Source organism: Bactrocera latifrons, unplaced genomic scaffold (assembly GCF_001853355.1).
Source record: "Bactrocera latifrons isolate USDA-ARS-PBARC rearing strain unplaced genomic scaffold, ASM185335v1 scaffold_8, whole genome shotgun sequence".
NCBI classification, from domain to species: Eukaryota; Metazoa; Arthropoda; class Insecta; order Diptera; family Tephritidae; genus Bactrocera; species Bactrocera latifrons.
In genome coordinates, this window is record NW_017537489.1 from 1037172 (window position 1) to 1046998 (window position 9827).

Below are 9827 nucleotides of genomic sequence, written 5' to 3' on the forward strand. Positions count from 1 at the left end.
ACCTGTAGAAAGTCAGACGATTATAATCAGTTCTGCCTCAGACCTGACTTGCCTAATGAGAGTCGTCCAGTCACGTCTATTAATGACGATAACATCGAAAGATACATATAAACGACTGTGGATGAAACTGAAGCGTTCAGGATATTACCCAATACGATGGGGGTACCTCTACCATAAGACATTATCGTGAAGATACTAAAGAACAGTCCAAAGTAAGATTTTATGCGATAAACTTGCTACGAGGGAAGCAAATATTTTCTCAACGGTCGGATCAGTGATGGCCATTTATTTCTGGGATTCATAAGGTAAGGCCGACTAATTGGAGAATGGCATAATGGCCATAAACCCCGGTTATGTCGAAATATTCGCCCGACTATAAGTCGAATTTGGCTCACTAGCCCACATCTCCGCCGTCGACGAAGAACTGTTCCATTTACCGTATTCTTCAGATTTGGCAACGGGCAAAGTTCTTAAACTACGTGGTGACTATCGCCATCGAAGGCAACGCGTCACCATAGACTTGGATGCTGTCTTTCAATATCACTAATCAAGACACATATTGAACCTTTTCCAGTTTTCTAAAATCAGCGAACACAACCTATTCCACACGCTCTCAAAACCAAACTACTAGTTCAATTTAGCTCAAATTTCTACGAGAATATATTGTACTATATTAAATGACAATTGCATCATAAGACGGTAAGTCAGCGAAACATTTGAGATGGAATCGGTTTGAAATAGTAACCTCCTGCCAAGAAGCTAACGAACGGAGCAAACAGAAATCCAGCCAAGTGCCTCAAGTAATGTGCAAATATATATAATACATAACGTAAGCATGTCTGTATGTATGTGTGATGTTTACGCAAACATGATTTGTAGGTGAAATTGTCATCGCAAAAGCTCTTGAGGTCTCCACAGGGTAACTACACACTGCTCGCGCCTTGTAATTGGGTGCCGCATCAACAAGGTGTTAAATGGCTCACTATTACGGCCAAACAGCAATTACGCGGAAAAGGAAAAGTAAAAGCAAAAAAAAAAACACATTTAATATAAACAAAACTTAATCATCGCGATGCTTACAGGAGACCTTGTGGGGCTAAGGAACAAGTAAACTGTGAAGGCTTCGGTTCGCACACAATGAGGACACAAGTGTTGCCGCTCATGAGGTGATAATTATTAACTACGCCACACTGTCGATCGATTTATTTATGAGCTGCCGAATGTAGCACCGTTATGTATTTTATGTCTGCTTTTATGTTCAAGGGTTAATTGATTGGTTCACCAACGAGGTGATGAAGTGCCGCGCTTGATGGCCATAACGATATGCTAAAACAAATTGCATATCTTGATAGGTACATCGGTGCCGTGATAAAAAAAAAATCAGTGAATTGTTACTGTTACCGTCCACGGTGCTGTTATCCAACAACACAACGCAAGCCAAGCCACCCGACCGCCAAGTTATTAAAGGATCCGGCATGCTGTCACTTGGAAGCATACATTTTGTTGACACTCTATAAACTTAAGTAACGGTAGTGACAGCCACGGCATGATTTGCATTTGCTGCACAAAATCTTATTAAAACATCATCGCGCTTCAATGTTTGAACGCGTTAATTTGCTCCATATACCCATATATAGTACATGTATCTATTCATATGAATGTGTATTAGGGTGCACCATCGTCGACAGAAATACTTTTAGCTATAGGATGTGTAGATCTTGCGAAGAACGCGATAGTTTTTAGGTCAGTAAACCGATTTACAATCCGAAGATTGTTTTTCACTAGGAAAACTCATAAATACGGACGACGGATGGACTTTTTTGACTTCGGCTTGTCTGAAAAACGGTAATTGCAGTCTTTAGAATATTACTTTGGCTCGGTTTAGGTTACGTAGGTCAAACTGTCAGTGATCTTTGCATCACTCGTACATTTAATTTATTGACATTTTCGTGACGTTGACGACAAAAAATTCAATTCAAAATTACAGGTTGGTTAAATTATTTTCGTTTAGAAGGTCATTCCAATAACGGATTGCACTTGAGACAGCTAGGAACGCCCGTCCATTGTCATATAGTATCAAAATACTCTTAAGTAGATATTGATTGAAAATACTCTCAAAAATCGACAATGCGCTTTGAATCTACAACAAATTTGTCTAAGCGGCAAGTCGCACAGACGAGATGTTTCAACCACAATCTTGCTAAAGCGGTATAATTGAAGAGAAAATGTTTGGATCTTTTCACTTCGCGTTATTTTATACAGTTAGCATATTGGGCATTGTACAAAAAGTATTCCTACGATTGTGATAAGCTAAACCTTACTGAGAGCAAGTAATAGTTCTGTGGATGTTCTCCGTTCTGTATTTGGATGAAGGATCTCGTAGTCACACAGGAGTTAGTTGTTGACCAGCGCTTGTTAAGCTCACGCGAAGTCTAGAAGTCCAGCGTTGCAAGAGACTACGCAAGTAATTGGCGTATGAGTATATTGAAACTAGGTATACAATAGTTTTCTTAAATATTTAGCATAAATAGAATTGTGATCAATTGACACCGCAAAATATATGAAAAAATTAAAACCCATTTCTTTTTCAAGAAGTTCACCACCCTAATGCATATACTTATGTACTTATTTATAAGAATATACGTAAAATAGTGATAGCCTTAACACGTTTGTCTTGTTCATACCACATTGAAAGGAAAAGTTAACTGGTTATTGCTCGTATCGGCTGCACTTTCTAAAAAAAAGTTTAACATTTTTTTTAAGAGCAGAAACTAAATGTTCCCTTACACTTCACTCCCAATGACTTAAATAGAGGTGGTGCTGCCAACAGTAAGATCTGGCCCCAGTTTCGGAGGTCTTAACAGAAATGTAGTTTTTATACTCTTGCAACTTGTTGCTATAGTTATTATAGTATAATAGTTTTGTGTATCAAACGGTTGTATATGTATATATAAAAGATCAGGATGACAGGTGCGGTTTCCTTTGAAAAATTTAATGATTTTTTCGCGCACTCTCACTTTGCTTGCCATTTTCGCGTGGCGTAACGGACGGTGCGTGGAAGCTGTAACTTAAGTAAAAAATTAAAATAACCTTGACATCATAAGATAAGTTTGGTGTTGTAGGTGGGCGTAATCGGACTACTGTCACGCCCACAAAACGCAATTATTTAATCCAAAACGCATTAAAAAAGTAAATACAGAATCTGTTAAAATTAAGAACTAAAATTTGCCCAAACAAATAAGTAGAATAAGAAGAAGCAAACGTGATTTAAAAATCATCAATAAGTTTAATGTATATATCTTCCGAACCACCCAAATTTGCACAAGAAAAATATTTTAACCTTACACTTACTGTGAAAAATGTGATTATACGGTTCCTTAAAAGCGCCATAAATCAATAACTAAAGGAGTCAGATCCATTCAATTTTACACTCGAGATGCTACGCGAAGGCTTTACAGGAGCCAGTAACAAATTTGAAAAAAGGACGTGGCACCGCCCTCATTTAGTTGAAAACCACATCTCCTGACTTACTAGAGCCAAATTCGTTTTAACATTTTTTAAATGTATTTTATTCTTATGTAACGGACCAAAACTACAACTATTTCCCATATAAGACAATTTGAAATTCCATCCAATTCTTTCGCATTCCAATGCAAAAATAAAGTAAATAACGGGGAAGAACTTAGCTTGAATGATAATTTTCAAGTGTGCCATCTGATGATTAAAAATTGTCCAAATCCAATAGAAACTGTTCAAGCTTAGGTACTGAATATGTGAACTTCAGTGCCTATATTTGACATTTTATCGAAAATATCGGTCAATATGTGAGATACACCCTGTCCAGAAAGTATCGGGAATTCTCATTTAAATCTCCTGCTTATATGGAAAACAGGTACATTTTTATTCTAGGTTTGTACAACTGTCCTTAATTGTAAATTTATGAATTTCTGGGATCATTTTATTTGTATGTGACATGTTAATAGTACGTAGTATTGGCAAAAAAAGATAAATTCGGGTCGATTTTACCCTCAACTCCCATATACTATATATGATTTCCGGATTTGCAATAGAAGTCAAATTTCCTTCTATAACCCGAAGTCTATCTAATTCGAAGGTTTTTTGTAGATTATGGTGATTTGACTTAGGGAAGTTCAACTGTATATGTAATTGCTCCCCCGGATTTGATTCCTGCAAGTTGCAAGAGTATAATATGTTTGGTTGCACCCGAACTTATCCTTTCTTTACTTGTATTATATAATAATGAAGTTTAGAAAATTGCACTTGCTGAAAATTTCAGCAAAATAATGAAAACTAAGCACTTCTTCGATTGTCCAGGAGCTAAGCTTTGCTTGTTGAATGTTTTGTTATGTATTTGGTGAAATTGGCAGGGAATTATTTACTCTGAGCTGCGCTCATACTATTAAAACGCATCTGCACTGGCAAGAGTTGGACTGCCTGAAGAAAGCAATCTCCAAGAGGCGGCCTGCTTTAGTCAATAGCAGGAGAATTCTGTGCCTTAAGGACAACGACAGGCCACACACTTCGATAGAGACTCGCCATAAGCTCCACCTTATGGTCCGGACCTGACGCTAAGTGTTCTTGTCTATGACGAACCATTTTGTTGGTTAAACTGAGCCTCAACACAAGTCTGTAAGGTAGTTTTTATCTTTGAAATGGCAAAAAGTTACCATATAAAACGGCGCAGGTTTGACTGAAATGGAATCATTAAAAATGAAAATTTAATACAAAAATAATAAATTTTGTTTTACTAGACCTATAACAGCTCCACTTTTGATTTTGGTCATAAATAGTAAATGATAAAGTTGTCATATTTAGGCTCTCTTTGTTACGGCGGCCATGTGAAAAATACATATATAAAAGATTCGACTGTCAACGCAACTCGGGCAGTAATGCTACTATTCCTGTTGTTGGAAAGTAAATGTTTAAACTCATATTAATTTTTGAAAATTAAATAAAAGAATAAAGCAGTTGGGACTGACCGATGCTAGGAATTGCTGATCGTTAAGTGATTGAGGTCGCCACACCAGCGCCATGGCGTCATATTACCATGTGGTCCATGCCAACTTGTCCTTTATCGCCATTAAGTTTTGATTACAAGAATCTGATATACAAGTACCGTATTTAAATGTACAGTATGCATACATATTTACATAGAGTTGAAGTACTTGTTTGTATGCATGCGCCATAAGTAGCAAAAACCACATGTGATTAAGCGTATTCAAAAGAAAATTGTGCCAAGTCAACTGGAAAATTTAAAAAGCCAACTTCTTTCGGGCCTTAAAGCTCTGGTTGGCGATGAAATTTAATACACGAAAAATCCAAGCGCCCCCCATAAGTGCAATCGCTTAGCTTTGTTTAACTGATTTTAGACCTCATGTCGTGCCAACAGTAAATAAGTTTTGCAACTTTTTTCGAATGTATCAAATTTGCACGGGATGCCTGCTTTTGCTGATACATACATGCGTACTTATATGAATATTGGTTTGAGCGTTTATGGGTATATATAGTACCTACGACCACAGGTACATCATCGATCTGTGCGCAGTGGAGCGTATTTCATACGATTGCTACCGTTTTACAGTTTCCGCTTGGTTAACGCATGCCAGACGAAATAACATATGGGTCTGATCAGGACAACGGCCGGTTAAGTTAACGGGTCAAATGCGTCGAAAAAAAATCGAAACGTTTAAAAAAACTGACAGATTTCTTTTCGTATAGCACGTGCTAAAGCGCATGTGCGACCAGCTGACACAGACATTGAATTTTATACGTTAAGTCTACCAGAAAGTATTTTGGAAATACATATGTATATATTTTTTAAAATTTATTTTATGTATTAGAACTTGATTATTACGAATTCTTTTAAAGACTAATCTTCAAAGGGTTGTTCGCGTTTCATCCAGACCGAGATATTCAAACTTAAGTGTGTAACGAGATTTCCATGTTTCATCTATTGTCTCGAATAGGCGCAATTCTTGTGGCCTTCAATCAATGGCCGATTAAATGTCGAAAACGTTTGTTTTTGCGATCGATGTTCATAAACCGCGGCTGTTTTCATGTGTAAACCCTTTTTATTTGTATCCGAGAATGATATAATATATGCGTTTATTTGACATACACTGGTGTTAATTAACTCACTCACTCACTTTTATTAATTTTACGGTTTTCTAACAAAATTTCACAAATTCTCGCAATGACTTCTGGCGTTTTTTCTCTTGTGGTCTTCTGGAAAAGGACAGATCATCATTTATGGTAGCATAGTTATCTCGAAATTCAGTACCACATCCCTGGGTATGCTGGGATAGATTTGTAGTAACACTTATCAAGCTATTACTTTGTGTTATCGTGGTTTTTCCCATCACGAAACAATAGTTTATCAAATTGAAAACTATTTTTTTTTTCAATGTTAAAAAGGGAGATATAAATAAAACAAAAACCGTTTGAGATATCAATGAAATTCTCTATTCCTGTGAACGTACATTCAATGCAATTTGGTATGGAATTCTATCTCTTTTGCATCGCCACCACGGGCACGCTTGCGACCCAAATTCGCGCAATCTGCAATTTCACGTTCAATATTCGTACAAAGTTCTTCAATCGTCGTTGGCTTGTTGGCATAGACCTTAGACTTGACGGAGCCCTACAGAAAATAGTCGAATGGCGTCAAATCGCACGATCGAGGTGGCCAATTGACTGGGCCATTTCGTGAGATAACACGTTCACCATTCGTTGTGTGGCTTGTGGCGCCGTCCTGTTGGGACCACATTTTGGCCATTTCCATATCATCCAATTCGGTCTAAATATATGCGGTTATCATTGAGTGGTAGCGGTTTCCGTTTACAGTAGTGTGTCGGTTTTGATCATCACTGAAGGACTACGGCCCAATAACGCCACCTGCCTATAAACCGCACCAAACCGCAATATTTTTGGGATGCAATGGTGACTCATGGAGTACGTGTGGATTGCTGCCTGACCAATAACGCATATTTTAATTATTTACGAAGCCATTCGGTCAGAAATGTGCTTCATCGCTGAAGATGATTTTTCGATGAAAATTTGGACAATTTTCAAGTTGTTGCTTAGCCCAACTAAGAACATACGGCGATTCTGGTGGTCAAGCGGCTTCAGTTCTTGTGTCAATTTGGTCTTGTATGGATGTACGCCAAGATATTTTCCGCAAAATCCGTCACAACGACGTCGCAGAGATGCCCAACGCTTGAGAACGACGTGTGAGAGACTGATTTGGGTCTTCCCTAATTGATGCGCTAGCGCAGCAATGTTCTCCACTTTATGGCCACTTCTTTGCCTCACTGACGTGGGCACATTTTGAACTGTTCCTGTGGATTCAAATTTTTTTCACTTTACGCTCAATTGCTGATCTTACAGGACGATTATGGCGACCATAAATTGGATGTAGTGCTCTTAAAGCTTCGGTAGTAAATTTTAGTTATTTTTACTCGTTATTGGACTGATGGATGTCAAACCTTACTGAAGCGAAATGTCAAAAGAGCGGGAAAAAAATATGGCTTCGGTTTCTGTCCCTGTCCGTCTACTTTTTTAGCATCGCTATTGAAAACTCCGTTATTTGCATGAAGCTTTCCATAGAACTCGAACTCGCTTTAAAAAGTCATCATCTTCACAGATGTTCAATAACGTTTGAAAATGTCTTTTTCCGAGACCAAAATATTATCGTTTAGCACTTGTCGTTTGGTCGTACACCAAGTCAACTTGTCATACAATTTCGAACTTACTGGTAATAGAATTCGAATTAAAGAACCATTTGACATATATTTTCTGAGTACTTATTCCATTGTCGATTAAGTGGTTGGTTATACTATATATTGAAGCGAGTTTTTGGGGCGGACGTATCTGATTCTAAAAAGTACGATGAAAGTGAACTTAACGGACCTTTTTTTGGATACAAATAAATCACTGCTAAAAATTACTGCTAACTAGTTATTAATTCTGGAAGTTAATAGCAGTTTAATAAAGACAGCCGTTTTTTATCTTTGATTTCCAAATATATATCATCACCTAAAATGCAAAATAACGTATCACCAAAAAAAACGAAATCTAGTTTTTTATTGCTTAGGATTCGCTACATCATATTACATATAAGTAGCATAAAATATTCAGCTTCCGGTTTCAGATATAACCAATTTATAACTGAAACTCTATTTTGTTTCTATGAGTGATGTTTGTTATATCGTTTTTCTTCGCCTGTATACTTATGAAAAGTGATATTACGTTGTTTTGAATTTTAGGTGATGAATACATACATATTTCCACGTTCATAAGATACTACAAACAAGGATTCAGGATAAAAAAGCCATATGCAAAAGTAGTGATTATATTAAAAATTTGAAAGGTATATCGGTTTTAATTTTATATAAAGGTGGTCGTGAGGACATAAATGACGATCAACATGTGGGCCAATCACAATCCGTGATCACCGCAAATTCCATCGAAACTGTGCGTGTATTCATCAAAAATCAGCCGAAATCATTATTGAAATTCATGGAAATGGAATTGAACATCTCCAAATATCGATTTATCGCATTTTGGCCGAATATTTGAACTTACGAAAGGTGTGTGCCCGGTTTGTTCCGTATAAACTGACTGGATCGTGCATGAACCTGATTTGAAGTTGAAGGACACTATTTTCAATAAAATAAATTATTTTGCCGAAAAAACTATTTGTTCTGTTTTTTTTAAAGTCCTTTTTAATTTGGAATCCACCTTGTAATACTCGTACTTTTTTGATAAAGCCCAAAATTAAGAGGAAAGGCTTGTCAAGGCATCAAAAAGTGTATTGAGAATATTATACAACTTTTTCAAGTTTGAAAACTAAAAGAAGTCACATGGTCCCTAATATGGAAAATATAGTGGATAGGACAAAAGTTGGTAACCGAATTCAACCGTGGTACTTGTTTTTGAGCCGTTTGGGAGTCTCCCTTCACATTGGAAGCCGTTAACACAAACACTTTTTGATTTTTTACGCGATCTCCTTCCAAAACCGATAATGGAATTACCGATTTTTTCTATTTTTCCTTAACTTCGCAGACAGGACCGCTTCCAGAAGAGACAAAAAAATGTATGTATTATGCGATAGTACAGTATTTTTGCGATGGATTCGCCATCGCATGGTGAACAGTATTGATTGGCCGACCTTAGTATATGTAGCACATTAATATATTCGAAGGCGATACATAAAGGAATTGTTCTGTGCATTACTGCCAAACCTTTTGCTAAAAGTTAATATACATATAAGAGATGAAGTATCTGCTACATTGTCGTGAGCGTGCAAATTGATTGGCTAAGTTTGTGTCTTAAGTCTTTTGTCTTTCACTTGGAATAATTTGCGTTAGGGCAATAAATTAGAGAGTTGCTTCAAATGTGTGACAGCTACTAATTTGTTTGCTTTATGCCGAATTAACTTGTGTGGAACAAAAAAATGACTCTTAGCACTGGAGGACCATATCCTGATAGTTGGCCGAATGCAGCCACAAGATATAGCGCAGCATAGTGTTATAGTTGTCGGCAAGCACATAAGAAAATGCCGCATAAAGTGAAAAGTAAAGTATATAAATATTGATATCTATGTTTTTAATGAGTCTTTGGTATACAGGCTGCGACATCTTTATCATCACTAATAGAGTCAGGCTACGATTTCTATTTCGTTTAAGGGGCAATGAGAGATCTTTTATTTCGATTTATTTCAATAATAATAAGTTCGATTGGACTGATAATGAGGCATCATTATTACTTATACGCTCATCATTTAGACGTCAGTGTTATTGCTTTTC